Consider the following 16236-nt stretch of genomic DNA (forward strand, 5'->3'; position numbering starts at 1 on the left):
CTTTGCAAATTATCAACCCTTGGACTTCGAACATATTGCCCTTAATCCTTCGATCCAGAAACTCACAAATATGGACATGGGAGGTTCTTCTTCTGTCTCAGCCTTGGACTACGAACAAATTACTCTCAATCCTTTAATTCAGAAAGTTGCAAATATGGACATGGGAAATTCTTCTTCACAATCCTCCGCATGGGACAAGGCTGCGACTTTTTCCTCTTCTAGTGCTTCTGACTGGACAAGTTGGTCAAAACCTAAGTCTTGTGTTTTGAGGGAACGAATTAACCATCACTTTGTCGAATTTACTGACCCTTTGGAGTTCCCTTCTTATGCACGAAGCTCGGTGGTCTATCCTTACGTGCCCATTGATCATCGACGCAGTTTGGAGGAGAATCTGCTTGTGGCATGGTATACATCCTCCATACCTACAAAGATAGTGCACGCCACCCGACGCCTAGAAGAGGCACAAGGGTACAATCCATCATTCTTAGCCCAGAAGGTGAAGATTTGTTCTTCTGACTGGCTTGATTATATTCATGCCCTTGTTCTTTCTACCCTTGTTCCACCTCCTGAAATAGAAGCATCCACACCTTCTCCCCTGCCCAATCCTTGTTGGATAGAGAGATTAAGGCTTGCCCTCTCTGTAGATAAGATCTTTCCACCTTACAAGCCTCCACCTTCCCTCACTCCTGCTGAACGGAAACAAGCTCTACTTCTGCTCATGGCTTTCTCTCATTTGCCCTTCAATGTTCTTGAGGACGAAGTTCCTCTCAAGAACCTTCGATGGGCTTGTGATATTCTGACTCGGGGTCATGTTCTCAATCCCCTTGCCTAAGCAGAACATTACATGTTTTTGGACCAGCTTCCGTTGCTTCTCTACTGGTATCAGACCTCTATGGCCACTACACGATCTTTAGACCAACTTTCGTCCCTTCGAATTCACGCCCAGTACGAAGCAGAAAACTTCATTGAAGAATTCGATGATTTTAAGAACAAAGATTCTGCGTACTGGGATGACTTAGAGATGGACGAATTGGAACAAGGATTGAGAGAAACAGCTTTCGAAATAAAGGCTGAAGAACTCTTTTACGAAGTGAGAGCTCATCAACTCATGCAGCCAATGTTAGAAGACATAGAGGACAGAATAAAGAAAGAACATAAATTCATTGATTATAGCTGGACTAAATTTCATGATCATGTTATTTATTCCATTCCTTATTTTTATGAGCTTGAGTTTGTACCCAAATAGGGTCATTCGATGTAACTGCTTTTGTTTTAATACAAGACTTCTCCTTGTTTGATATGGTTTGATCTTGTCTCTATTTGTCTTTAAAAGCAATTTCAGAGCTTCAAACTGAACAATCTTTTCCTTCGAACCTGGATTTAATCGTTTAAAATGAATACTAACAACACGATCATGAACTTTTCCAATTTAGGGAATGCAGATTAATCAGTTCTAAATTGATCTTTTCGTTTTGAACAACAGTCCATATTTTCAAAAATACGGGAGCTCCCTTTGAGGGCTGCACTGTTTTAGTTCAAAAAGTCAACTTTTCTGAATATATATATAAACCAACTGTGGGTTTCGATGTTTCGAATGCCAATTTCCCTTTCCAAGGAATTTCTAATTTTACTTCGAAGAACATCGCTGTCATTGAGAAACCTGAAACAGGTCTTTAGTCTTTTTGAAGTAAACGAATACTTGAGCATTCTTGTATCTATTGAGTACGGAATACGCTTCGAAGCCGGCTCTTAGTTTCAAAGCCGTTGTTATTGGACTTTTGGCGCCAAAATCTAGTGTGTTATGTTTTGAACACCAATTTCTATCCTCACGGGGTCTCAAGTTTCACTTCGAAGGTCATTGTTTTCATTAAGAAGCCCAAAAATATGTCTTTAATCCCCTTCTAAGTAAATGAATATTTGAGTACTCTTACATTCTTAAGCATGGAATGTGCATCGAAGCTGGCTTCTTAGTTTCGAAGCCGCTGTTATTTGACTTTTGGCGCCAAAATCTGGCTTCGAAGCCAAACATTCTACTTCGAAGCTGGTATCAACATCTGGGATATGTTTTTTCCCTCCAAGAGTATCAATATTGAAGGAAATTCTTCGTATTCGTACTTTTAGTACTTAACGAATTTGCGCGATATATCTTTCAGATATAAAGGCTTTTGAAATCCTTTTATTCCACATTCTAAAATCACTTGCTCGCTCAACATACAAAACCCTTCACCTCTATTCGTCTCCCACTTTTTTCTACTCCCTTTTCCAGCTTCATCCTTTGAGAAAATGTTTTATCAATGGCTTCCTCCTCATTGAAAGTGCCAGTTGTAGAGCGTGCGAGCCCATCTGTAGCCCTGAAAAGGCTTATTGATGCAAAATGTGAAAAGTACAAAGCTGGGGAGAAAAGTGCCATCGACGGACGCATCTTCATTCCTCGTCGTCATGTGCAACAAGACTATGTGCTTGGTCCCATATTCAAGGAGATTCCTATTGAGCTTCCAGCTCTATACCCTCGTCTGGAAGACCATTGTCTCCTTTACGAAGGTGGCCTTGACTGGAGGAACTGGAAGACGAATCGCCCCCACCGATGCTGGCCCACGGTGAGACCGGAGTGGCAAGAATGGTATGATCGAGTTGTCCCCAGTAGAACCCTGGACCTTCAAGAACTCTGCCTCCTCGACGCCCTTCGATTATCCAGGTTAACCATTTCAGAGAACCCCTTTTTAGTTCCTGCTGCTCTGTGCTTTTGGAATTCTGTTTTTAATTTCTTCCAATTCAGATATGGGATGATGGCCCCTACTGTTCTTGACATTTGCCATCTTTTAGGATTATCTCCCATTGGAACTCTCATTGGACCAGATTATCCTGACCTAGCAGTCCCTTTTTTCCCTCCCCTCTCTTAACTCATCCTATAGTGACTTTGTCAAGGCTGAGAATAGAAGGAAGGGTCTTGTGACCGATAGGGAATTCTTTTCTTTCTTATTGTATTGGCTTTGCAAGTTCCTTTTCTGCACTTCTTCTCAAAGAATTATGCCTGAATTTGCCCCTCTTGCCAAAGCCCTTGTTTTACAGAAAAGAGTGGCTTTAGCCTCATACGTTCTAGGTCACGTATACAGAGCTTGCTCTCTTTTTTGTGAGAAACCCTTAGATGTCAATCAAGGGGGGACCGATTTGGATTCTTCAGCTTTGGCTTTTTGCTTATTTCCCCGAGTTACAATCCAAATGCCTTAAATTTTTTGAACCAGATCCTCCCACTCATGGCATGAGGCTAGCCAATGCTTCTCTTTATCCTTCTACTTTTGCTTTCTACTTCTCTTTCTTCCACCAACTTTCAGCTTCTCGTCTTCCCTACTGCTTTCGTCCCTTCGAACCCACTATTATCGGCCCACCTAAGTGATAGGCTCTGTGCTTCACCTGTTCACAAGGATATATGGGCCTCCATTTTAATTCCCAGAGAATTATTCATTGGGACCATAAACCCCAGAGCTTACAAATGCATTGCTGAGCCCTATTGTCCTGCACAATTTGCTAGACAATTTGGCTTCACTCAATGGGTCCCAATACCTCTCTGTAGTAACACCAATCTAAGTCTTACTACAAGAGATGTGAAAATTCGAAGGTCCAGACTGGAAGAGACAACTTCCAAATTTGTACAGGACTTGATCGATTTTGAGTATATCCCCTTCCTTCCCTAAGGTAACATTTTGAAGAGATACCAAAATTGGTGGGTGACCAATATGGAAGTACACCTAGCCATTCCCCTTCAAGACCTACTGACGGTGTTAGATGTACCCAAGCCCAAAGGAGCTGGAGCTGCTACTTCTTCCACTGTTCTGACCACTCCAGTTCCTGTGTCTGCCTCCACTCCTAGAGTTACTCGGGCCACCTCGAAGAAAGGTATATACTCGCATCTCTTCTCTTTTACCTTCTTTATAATGCTTTCAATCTTATCTTTAGTTCTTCCTTTTGTGAAGGTGGTGTAGGTACCTCACAGGGAGACTCTCCTCAGAAGATTCAAGCCCTAAATCTCCTCAAAAGCAAATAGCAACAAAAGAAAATGAGACTTTTACTTGAGCCTGAGAAGGAAGTCTTTGAGGTGCAAGCAGAAGAAGAGTTAACCCAAGAGCAAGAGTCTCCCCTGAAAAGAAGAAAAAGAGTGGCTGTCCCTTCTTCTGGCTTGGTTCAAGACCCTATGCATAAGACAATGGTCAGAGTGGAGGAACTCACTTCTGAAGAATCTGAATCCCAAACTGGAGAGAAAGAAGTTGAGGAAGAACATTCAATGCCTGCACAAAGAAAAATGAGAAGGAAGATGAATGTCTCTCCTTCTGATTTTGTTGAAGACCCTATACATGAGGCAGCTGCTAAAGCAGTGGAACGAGAGCATTCCAAGGCCATAATTGTCTTTGAGAGAGCTGAGAAGAGACAGCAGCAGCAATTCTTAAGAGACGAAGCTGCTACTGCTGATGCACTTCAAAGGGATGCTGCAAGAAGACAACACGTTGCTGATCACTACTCTCTTCGAAGCTCTCCTACTGCTACTGTCACTTTTGAAACAAGTAACTTCTTTAAAGCCTCTTCTGTTTTTCCTTGTTAATCTTGTGGGTATTGAGCTTTGACATCACTTTGTCCTTCTCTTCTTTTGCAGCAACAAATCCTGAGCTTACTCTTTCAATGAGAACTCTCTCAGTTTCAATTGAGGCTGATCAGATGCAAAATGTGAAGACCATTCAGATAATACCCCCACTTCCTAGGCCTACATTCAATGTATCCTCCTTGAGGCCAAGCATTCCTGCATCTCTTTCTTTTGGATTGAATCCATATCTCCCTTTCTTATCTTTGGATCTACCTTTATTTGATTCTTTTCCGAGCCTTGCTCTTTCCCTTCCCCCTAAGGAAATTCCAACTACTACTCTATCTCAAATGATAGTTGATCCCTCAAAAGAGGGTGCTGGTGGCTCTCCAACCCATGGTTTATTACCTTTATCTACTTCCAGCCCTTCTTCCCTTGATATATTGGTGGCTAGGACCATAGAGACTGCTGAAAATGTTCCATCCATTTCTCCTATCTCTATGCAATCCTCTGTGTCTTCTACCACTACTCTTGCTGCACCCCTCATGCTCATGGACGAAGTAGATGTCTTCGAAGCAAGACTAGCTAGTCTCTTCGACATAGCCTCTACCTCTCCAATAACTAATGATGAGGCTGAGCCATTGGTACTAGCTGACTCCCTGTTAGAAATTCTTGAGGGCTCCTCTTCCTCCAGTAGGAAGCCTTCTGCACCTCTGATGGATTTAGACAGCTGTCTGGAATTACTGATATCTTTTTCAAGGATTCCTTTCGAGGCTTTACAAAGGCCTATAATAAGAAATGGCTTCCTACAGTGCTGCAAAGCTGTTGAGCAATCCAGCATGACTGTCTCAAGTCATCTCTCTCAGGCAGCAGCTACTGTTGACTTTTATATCAACATTTGTCATACTGCCAAGGTTGCAGAGGAGAGATTAGCGAGAGATCAGAGCTTTGTTTCCGCAATATATTCTGAAGTCTCAATGCTGAAGGAACAACATTCATCTGTCTCCCATTTTCGAACTTAACTACTAGAAAAGAAAGCTCAACTTGAGGAGGAACTGTTTACAGTGAATCAAGCCTTAATTCGAACTGACACAAAACTGCAGATCACCAACCAAGGATTGGCCGATCGAAAGTAAGAAATAACCACGGCCATTCAGTTGGCTCCCTCATTTAAGAATAGGAAATCTGTTGTAAAAGAACAATTAAGGCATTGTAATGATTTTTGGGCCAATTTATGGCAAAATGTATTTAACTCTTTATGAAGAAAAACAAATTCTGATTTATCATTTGAGTACTCTTGTGTTCTTTTGCTTGACATTCATTCTACTCCTTGTGTTTCCCAGATAGTTAGAAAATAAGGCTTCAAATATCTACCATTAATCTTTTTGGGATGTACGTATCTATTCAAATTTCTCAAATGGCATGCCCCAAAAGGCAGGACTCTATGAATTTGATATGGTCCTTCCCAGTTAGGTGACCATTTACCAAACTTATGGCTTTTAATACCTATTTGGAGTATAGTTTTCCACACCAAATCACCTTCATCAAAGCCAATGTGCTTGACTTTCTTATTGTAAATTTTGGCTGCTTTCTTCTTTTGAAAGAGAATGCTATTTAATGCCAAAATTCTAGCCTCATCTATTCTTTCTAATTCCAAGCACATACTTTGATGGTATTGCTCAGGATCTAGCTGGTCTTGGCATCTTACCCTCAAAGACTTAACATTAATTTCCACAGGCAATACAACATCATGCCCATACACCAAGGCATAAGGAGTAACTCTTGTGCTTGACCTTGGAGAAGTTCTATAAGCCCACAATACATCCAACAACAAGTTATGCCAATCCCTAGGATTGTCTTCCACAACCTTTTGTATTCCTTTCTTCAAGGACTTATTGGATGATTCAGCCTGGCCGTTGGCATGTGCATAATATGGGGTGGAATTAATAAGGCTAATTCCAAACTCAGCCACAAAAGACCTCACCATTTTTCCATCAAACACAGTCCCATTATCAACAGTTATGGTTTGCGGGATGCCAAACCTATGGATCAAATCCCTGATGAACCCAATGACCTCAGTCTGGTCTACAGCCTTGTATGGCTTAGCTTCGACCCATTTGGTGAAATAATCAGTAGCCACCAAAATGAAATAATGATGCTTCGAAGAGGGTGGATGTATTTTCCCCATCATATCCATGGCCCATCCTCTGAATGGCCAAGGCTTTACTACTACATGCAGGTCAGTTATGGGCACATGCCTTATTGTACCATGCTTTTGACATGCCTGGCAACCCTTTGCATATTCTATGCAGTCTTTAAGGATAGTTGGCCAATAATAGGAATGTCTTCGAAGCATCCATCTCATTTTTACACCAGGCTGATGTGCACCACAGATGCCTTCATGAACCTCAGCCATAGCTGTTAATGCTTCTTTTGGTCCTAAACATTCCAACAATAGACCATCTCCCCCCCTTTTGTAGAGATCATTGTTATATATGATGTATTGCATATATTGCAATTTGATTCTTCTGCTGGCCTTTGAGGATGGGCCAGCCAAGTACTGTATTATTGGATGCCTCCAATCTTGTTCTTGTAAATCATTATGATTGACCTCCAGGACCACATTCCTTTTATTTAAGGGTGGTATAGATTTCTGGTATATTGTTTGGCTTATGTCTCGTTGGGTACCATCCTTCCTCTTGAAATTCGAGGCTTTCTAAGCCACATCATTAGCTCTATTATTCAAGAATCTTGGAACATGAGTTACATTTGCTATTTGAAATTGAGAGAGAAAATGTAATGCGACAACATAATATGGCAGCATGCTTATACTTTGACATTTAAAAATTCCTTTCACTTGGTTAACCACCAATTGAGAATCTCCAAATATGTCAACTGCATGTACTTGTAATCCAATAAGAATTTCCAATCCCACTATCAAGGCCTCATATTCAGCTTGATTATTAGAACAAGTAGTTTCATCCACTCTGAAACCGTGTGTGGTTTCTATTCCTTGTGGTGACTTAATCACTATACCAATTCCAGTTAGGCTATTGGCTTTCGATCTATCGAACCACATTTGCCATGGCTCGACACTAGCCATACAAGATCCATTATCTCTTGACTCTCTGTTTGAGATGGATGGTCTGCCAAAAATTGGCTAAAACTTGTCCTTTCACAGCCTATTGGGGAACATATTCTAAGTGAAATTCTGACAAGACTAATACCCATTTGCCAATTCTTCCCCTCAACATAGGTCTAGATAACATATATTTAACCAAATCTGTGGTTGCAATTACCAAGACAGTTGTAGGCAAAAGGTAATATCTTAATTTCATTGCAGCAAAATACAACGCAAGGCAAAGCTTTTCTACAGCTGAATATTTACATTCACAAGAATTTAAAAACTTACTAAGGTAATAAACAGCTTGCTCCTTGCCTTCTTCATTGTCTTGGGCTAAGAAAGCTCCCAATGAATCTTCTGCTGCAGCTATATATAACTTCAAAGGCTTAACGCTATTTGGTGGCATCAGTACTGGAGGGTTGGCCAAGTAGGCTTTGATTCCTTCGAAAGCAATTTGATGCTCCGCTGTCCACACCAATTCCTCTTCATCTTTCAGCCTTAATAAGGAAGAAAATACTTTAGTTTTCCCTGCAGTATTAGAAATGAATCTTCGAAGAAAATTAACCTGTCCAAGGAACTTTTGTAATTCTTTCTTACTTGATGGAGGTCTGGCTTCAATGATGGCTTTGGCTTTATTCTGGTCGATCTGTATTCCTTTCTTGTGTATTACATAGCCCAAGAAGTTTCCAGATGATACGCCAAAAGCACACTTAAGAGGATTAAGCTTCAATTTGAACTTTCTCATTCTTTCAAAAGCTGCTTCTAGGTGAAACAGGTGTTCCTCCATGGATTGGGATTTAACTACAATGTCATCAATATAACACTCTAAATACCCTCCAATAAGGTCATGAAAGATAGTGTTCATAGCCCTCTGATATGTGGCCCTAGAATTTTTTAGGCCAAATGGCATTTTAACCCATTCGAAGGTCCCAATATTCCCAGGACATCCGAATGCTGTCTTGTGAACATCCTCCTCCGCAATGCAGATTTGGTTGTAACCAAAGTGCCCATCCATTATTGATAAAATTTGATGCCCTGCTGAATTGTCCACCAGCAAATCTACTATAGGCATAGGATATTCATCTTTTGGAGTTGCTAGATTTAGGTTTCTAAAATCGATGCATACCCTCATTTTGCCATTCTTTTTAACTACGGGCACAATATTAGATAGCCATTCAATATACCTAGCTGTCCTGGTAAAGCCTGCCTTGAGTAGTCTAAGAATTTCTTCCTTAACTTTCTGGATTACTTCTGGACCCATTCTTCTTGGTTTTTGTTTGTATGGCTTGAAGTTAGGCGTCATAGAAAGCCTATATTCCACTAATGACCTATCCAATCCTAGTAGTTCATTATAAGACCATACAAAACAATCTTTATATCTCCTCAGTATAACCAACAACTGGTTCCTGTCAAGAGTATTCAACAGAGCACTTATATAAATGGGTTGTTGCACAGAACCTTCCCCTAAATTTATTTCTTCTAAGGGGTCTCGTATCTGAGTACTTACTAGAACTCCTTCTTTGATTCCTTCTGACTTCGAAGCAATCTCCTTACTGCGTTCTGTTCCCAAGTTCTTTGATTCAACCTCTTTACCCTCCTCCTCATAGACGAAGTCTGTCCATAAGGCTTCTTCTTCCTGTATTTCTTGGACTTTTGTCTCTATGTCCAATGCACAATATTTATCAAGGGTCAAAACTCTGGCTTGTTGCTGCTCCTGCTTGTAGCCAATTATCGTGACTTCTTTCTCTTGCTCCCGCACTTTCTGGACTATTGACTTTACATCCAATATTGAAAACTTAATTAAAGCCAAAGACTTGGCTTCTGGTGCTTCATCTTGCTGCCTATAACCAGGCATCATTGTCATCTTTAACGACCACCTCTTCATCAGCACTCTCCTGGACTAAGTGCTTCAGGTGTGTCACTTCCTCATCAGCCGTTAGAATTTATCAGTATACTGAGCGGTGTCACTCCCTCAATATATAACTTGGCTTCTGCGAAGTCTGCGCAAGCTACGAAAGGTTGAGGATCTGCATCAATTTCCTCCATCTCCCCATTGCTTAGAGCCATTATCATTTTTTGATGCAAAGAGGAAGGCACACATTTGTTAGTGTGGATCCAATCTCTACCGAGTAAAGCATTGTACTTCGCATTGCTGTCGATGACGAAAACGCCGTCATGCAGTCCCTGGTTCCCACACTCAAGTTGATGGGTAGAATTCCCTGGGCCATCTGTTTCTCCCCAGCAAAACCAGCAATGGTTGTACTGGTTGGGATTAACCTGGGATTCTTTTTCCCTAATTTCTTTAAGGAAGATTTCGGTAGTAAGTTCACCGCTGCCCCATTATCCACTAAAATTCGGTTCAACTGTATCCCATCGAAGAAGGCCTTAATATACAAAGGCTTAACATGCTGTGCCATAGAATTCGAGGGATATTCAAAAGGATACGAGAGGTTAATACTTACCACTTCTTCACTCTCATACTCAGTTTCCATTGGGGTAATCATTCCGAAATTATCTTGTACCATACTCACTTGTGAGTCTTCACTAGAGATTGGAATTGGGTCAATTTCTTGCCCCTCTTGATTCTCATCTCCAGCTTGGAATTCATGCGGTAGTATGTGTACCATGTTCACTGGCACCGAGCCAAATTGGATGGCCGGCTGTGCCTGCTTCTCCTTTTGGTCACCTTGTTCAGTCACTCCAGAAGCATCCTCCATGCCGTTTTTTAGTACTTTATCCTTTGAATGGTCTGTCACGATTGGTTTTTCAACCAAGAACGTTTTTCAACCATGAAGGCTTCGAACATTTCTTCCTCAACCATTTCTTTCTTTTGGCTTAAACCAACTTCCGTCTCTGGTTCACTGTCACTTTCCATTAGTGCCTTCTCTAATCCCACTAAACTAGACTTCTCCCTGGCTCTTAGCTCAGAATGAACTTTGGCCAACTGTTTTCTATTGCAACCCATTTTGCCTTGTAGAGTTGGTTTTAGAGTAGGGTCTGACTTTGGATTCTTCTTTCCTTCTGTCTGTGCCAATAAAGAATTTTCTTCATTTTCTTTCAGGTCTCGTTGGTACTGAGTGTATCTACGCTGAATTTTTCTTCTTTGTGATCTAAAAATCACGGGGACCATATCTGGTTCCTTTATTTTTGGGTGCTTAAGCAAGACCCAATTGTTCGGAGCCACCAAAGGAGGTCTGACCATCCTACCTTGGTTTCCAGCAACCTCTCTCTGGGTAAACACTTCCCTAGGTTTGTTCTGCATTACAAACCAGTCTGGGACCCCAGGTACCCACGAACTTACTGACCCTGCCGTGGAACTACTTCCTTCGAAGCTTTCCTCGAAGCTAGCCGCGAAGGCCACTGTTTGGTCCTGACTTCATGCTTTGGGCCTAACTCCAGCCTTCGATGAAGGTGTCCACTTTCTGTCTTGCGTGAGGCTTGTTTAGGGGACCAATCTCTAGTTTTAATCCCATAAACTGGACTTCTCTCCAATCTCCTCCCAGAATGGCTGCTCTCCGTTTTGTAATAATTAGCTGGCCTGGATTCATGTAAGGGCTTCTTGCCTTTGAAATGTATCCTATCAACTGTTGGTTCAACCCTCAAGGGCTGCTGCCTGACGCTAAATGGATATGGCCTTTTATTGTAAGCATTGGTTGGTTTAGGACGTCTCTGCACATCCTTATAGTACTGCTTCCCATCAGTCGGGAGTCCTTTCAGCCATTTGTAGCTTAGTCTGCACCTAGGACACATCCTTTGCATTACAGCTGCTTCTAAGGAATTGTCATCCAATGCTTCGTCCTTAGAGTCTTCCCTCTGGTGTGAGAAACCTTGTCCAATAGCTGGTAGATCTCTAGTGTCTTTCTTGATTGCTGTCTGGTTGGCCACATGCATCTGTGTATTGATTTCTTCCAATTCTTTCAAAGACAGGTTCTGAAAATCTAGCATAATGGCATTGGCTGCCACCTCTCCAATTTCTGGAAATGGATTACTGTCAATCCCCATGGCCTTTTCAGCTTTGGCTGGAAATTTCAAACTCCCTTTCCGAATTTGTTCTTGGATCCTGTCTCGAAAAACAACACAGTTTTTAGTCGAGTGAAACCAAGAATTATGCCATTTACAATATACTTTTCCTTTAAGTTCATCAAGAGATGGAATTTTAACCCATTTGGGTAACTTAAGGAAGTTGGCCGTAAGCAAATGATCAAAAATGTCATCTCCCTTAGTTAAATCGAAAGAATATTTCCTGTGGAGATCTTTCTTTTTAAATTGCTGGTCAATTGTCGTATCCTTATGAATTAATGCTTCACAGATCATAAGCTCTTTCCCCACAATCTCTGCTGCATCAATCTCATAATTAGGATCTTTGTAGTATGTCTTATATGATGCATTATTTCGATCTTGCTCCTCTTCTAGTAATGCTTCATATCTAGATACTTTGTAAGTCAATTTCACTAAGTCCCTGACTTCTGTTGAGTCAAACTTCTTTCGAAACCTAAATTCTAAGCCATTTTGAGCCAATCTTATGAATTCTGGCTCTGGCAAAATGACTCTACATTTATTTCGAGCCTTTTTAAATCTGGCAATAAACTGAGTAGCCTTTTCTTCAGGCCTTTGACTCAACCTTGCCAAGTCTGCCATGGAAACTTCTGGCTCCGATTGGAAAAATTGGGCATGAAATGCCTCTTCCATTTGTTGCCAAGTTTGGATTGAGCTAGGTGTAAGGTTAATGTACCATACAAATGCTCCCCCAGTTAGAGAATTTGGGAACAGCCTCAGCTTCATAAAATCGTTATTAGTGAATTCACCGCATTGAGCAGCGAACCTAGCGATATGCTCTACTCTTGACTAGTTTCCATTCCCATAAAAAAGGGCGAAATCTGGTATCCTGAAACCTCTTGGGTATTCATGTACCCTATCTATCCATTCTGGGTAGGGTTTTCTGTATACAGGAGTCTGGACCCCCCGAGCCATTGATCCACACATCTTCCTAATGATGTCAGCAATTTGGTCCCTAGGGACCATATTTTGTGCCTGCTGAATCACCGCCGGAGGAACAAACACAGGATTTAGTGGACAAACTTGTGCTTGTGGTCCTCTTGGTCCATAAGGTGGTATATTTGGGACTGGTTGTTCCTGTGGTGCAGGTTGTTGTTGGGGGTGTGGGTAACCCCTTTGAATTTATCCTACGAAAGGACCTGCGAAAGGTGCTGGAACTGGTGTTGTGTCTCTTCCATTTGTAGGAAAACCCTCTAACCCCCCGGCTATAAATTCGAATAAGGGATTAGTGAACCCCCTTGTGCCAGGTATGGCTTCGAACATGGGATTCTGAACCATTCTTATGCCATTTCCTTGTACTGGGCCAATTCCACCAAATTGCATGGCTTCACTGTTAAGTATTGAGACATTTTGACCTACAACGGGCCTTGGAACAGGTTCGTACCAAGACTGAGGTGATGGTCTTTCATGGTTCTGATTACTAGTTTGTCCATTAGAATGTCCATTAACTTGCATAGGTTGTTTATCTCTAGCCAATCTTTGCTGAGGGACATCCGAAATTTCCCTCATGTGTCTTGCGTTTGTTAGTTGGTGGTTATTCATTCGATCCAAAAAGGATGTTGCCCACCTTTCCATTGTGTTCATTAATTGCTGTCCCATTGCATCTATTAAGCCATCCCATGGATTCACTGGCTGAGTAGATGGGACAGTGGATAGTCCAATTCCTTAGTCTCGTCCAATATTACGAATAAATGTTATTTGTTCTGAAGTACTGGTCTGTTCGACCATAGGTTCCGATAAAATAGGAGTTTCCACAGGATGTGTTATCACATTATCCTCTGGATTAGGTATCTCTACCTCTCCTTCCACGCCTTCTTCCAAGCGTTCATTTTCTCCTTGTCTCCTACGTCTAGCCATTTTAAATGTAGTCCCACTGGGTGTGCCAAAAATATATCTTGGCTTTTTGGCTTTCGAAGGTTATTATTGTGATTGCGAGCGTGCCAACAAGGATCAATTTAGTCCTTACAGAAATTTAATTGCCAACCAATTATCAAACGACTGTGTTTTAGTTCTCTCAGCCTCAATGAAGAGGACTTTTACTGGTGGCTTGATTTAGGAGAATTTAAACAGAATACCAATCAAATAAAGAAAATCTGAAACATTTCACTAGAATGAAAAACTTACAATGATTCGAAACGACAATCTATTTGAAACTACTCCTATGAATGAAAATGCAGTGCAGAATTTGAAGTACTGGAATGTAAAGAACAGGGTATGTAAAAGTAAAGTAGAATAAGACTGATTTTTTAGATCTGAGTCCGGGGGGCTTTTTCTAGGGCCTTCTCTGCTATTTATACTGCTCAAAGATGACAGTTGAACTGTATTTCCAACCGTCGAACTGCTCCCCCATGATCGCTGATTATGTAGCCTCAAGATTAGCTCCACTATGCCATCATTTGCAGTTGAGCTTCCCTCATAAATTTGAATTTAAATAAGAATAACCATTGATGCCACATCACCTTGCATTTCTTTGTTGATCCATTGCTACTCAGATCTCATAACAACCAATATCAACTGCGACGTGTACGATCAGGATTGAAGACTTGAATGGTCTCCCCATATTACCCTTATTTTGCCACGCGTCAAATTGTAACTGGCTTGTACAAAATATCCAGCCAATAGGTATCTTTGCAAATAACCTCAGCCTAGTCGAAATTATCTCCGCAAACATGACCAGACCACGTGGCACCTCAGCTGACACTTCGGCGTCACCTTAGCCACGTGCTGTCACTCATAAAGTACTTTTCCACAATTACTAATATCTAATCATATTAAATTTTTGACACACATAATTTGCTCGATAAACCATACAAAATGAATAGTTTGAATTATCGAAGTAAGCTCACAACCCTGTCAACTAGAACCTCCAACCTAATTAATGGATGGAAAGAAGCCTTTTCCTAATCGAATATAAATAACAACATTTGAAGGAAAATATTTCTTTCAAGAAAATGGTTAAGGTAGGATTCTCACTGTCAAGTGACAACCAAACATATTAGGTTAGCAAGTTTTTTTTTTTTTTTTGTCAATCAAACACAAACCAATACTCTATACATTGGCTATGTATATATTACTATTATTTTTCTGAGCCTGGTCCAAATCAAAGATAGTCTGACAATGTTAGAGAAACTTTCTCCCACGTCGACTCACAAATTCCAAATGTATTCCATGAAAGTAGTTCATAATGGGGGTGCTTGTTTCAGCTTTTCAAAGCTAACTTATAGCTTTTAGCTTTAAAAAATTTATTTTGGACTGTTTAGTTAAACTTATTTCAAACAGCTTCTGATTCTAACAGCTTATTTTAAGTCAAAAAAGCTTATTCTGAGAAGCTGCTCACCCATTGCTTCTGATTATCAATTTCTGTTGTGGACATATTAATTTATGGTTATACTCTTAGATTTTTTTAATTTTTATTTTTTAAAAAATAGAAAAAGACCCAAATTGTGATAACCCTGTTTCGTAATTAGCTAATTGGTCCTTATTATGAGTTTGATTATATGTCTAATATGATTTTGTGTGCCATTATGTGAAAATGTGTGATTTTGAATTTCTATCTGTTCACCGTAGGAATATCTGGTTGCTTATCTGCTTTGGGAATTAAATTGAAGGTCTTATCGGCCACAGAACCCGAAATTGATTACGCCATTATGATTGGCATAATTTTTAGAGCCTACGGTGAAATTTAATTGGAAATTGATTCGGATCAAATTAATTGGATTAAAATAATGACTTAGTGCTCAAATATGTAATGTTAATGATTGTAATTAAATGAAATGGTATTTAGTGGTGCATCTTACACCAACCCCTCTCTTTTTTTCTTCATTTGGTCGAAACCAACTCCAAGAGATGAGAGAGAGAGCCGAATTAGAGAGGGGAGGTGTAGAAGATTGAGGTTTTGGTCTTGAGGCTTGGAGATTTTGGAAGAATTGCTTTGGATTGAAAGGTTTGAGCCTCTAGGTAAATGGATTCATGAATATTAAATTGTAATTTGTGAATTAAAGATTAATTTGTGATCAAGAACAAGAGTTGTGCTTTAATTGATGAATTTGAAGTTAAAAATGCACATGCATGTATAGGATCACCATGATTTTGCATAATCAAACATGTATTAAGTTGAATGTGGAAGTATGAGTGTTAAATCATACATGCAAGCATGTTTTTGTTGAGTTTCATGAGAATGAACACCATTTGCATCATCTAGGTTGAGAATAAGGGTAATACATCACACGCATGTAAAAATTATAAGAATAGGAGCTATGAATGCATGAATTTGCATGTTGGAAATGAGTTTGATGTCAATTGGGATATGCATGTGTTTGATTTATGAAATTGAGCTCCATATTGATGTAAATAGGTGTTTGTATCATGATAGCATAAACATATTTGAAGTTTGAGCCAAAAAAATGTAAGTTGGATTGGTTTGAATGCTGGATTAGAGCTCAAGAACTCAGCTAGAAAACCCAGAAAATTTGGTGCCCGCTCGAGC

Source organism: Camellia sinensis, chromosome 5 (genome assembly GCF_055761805.1).
Source record: "Camellia sinensis isolate YWXY chromosome 5, ASM5576180v1, whole genome shotgun sequence".
Taxonomy (NCBI): domain Eukaryota; kingdom Viridiplantae; phylum Streptophyta; class Magnoliopsida; order Ericales; family Theaceae; genus Camellia; species Camellia sinensis.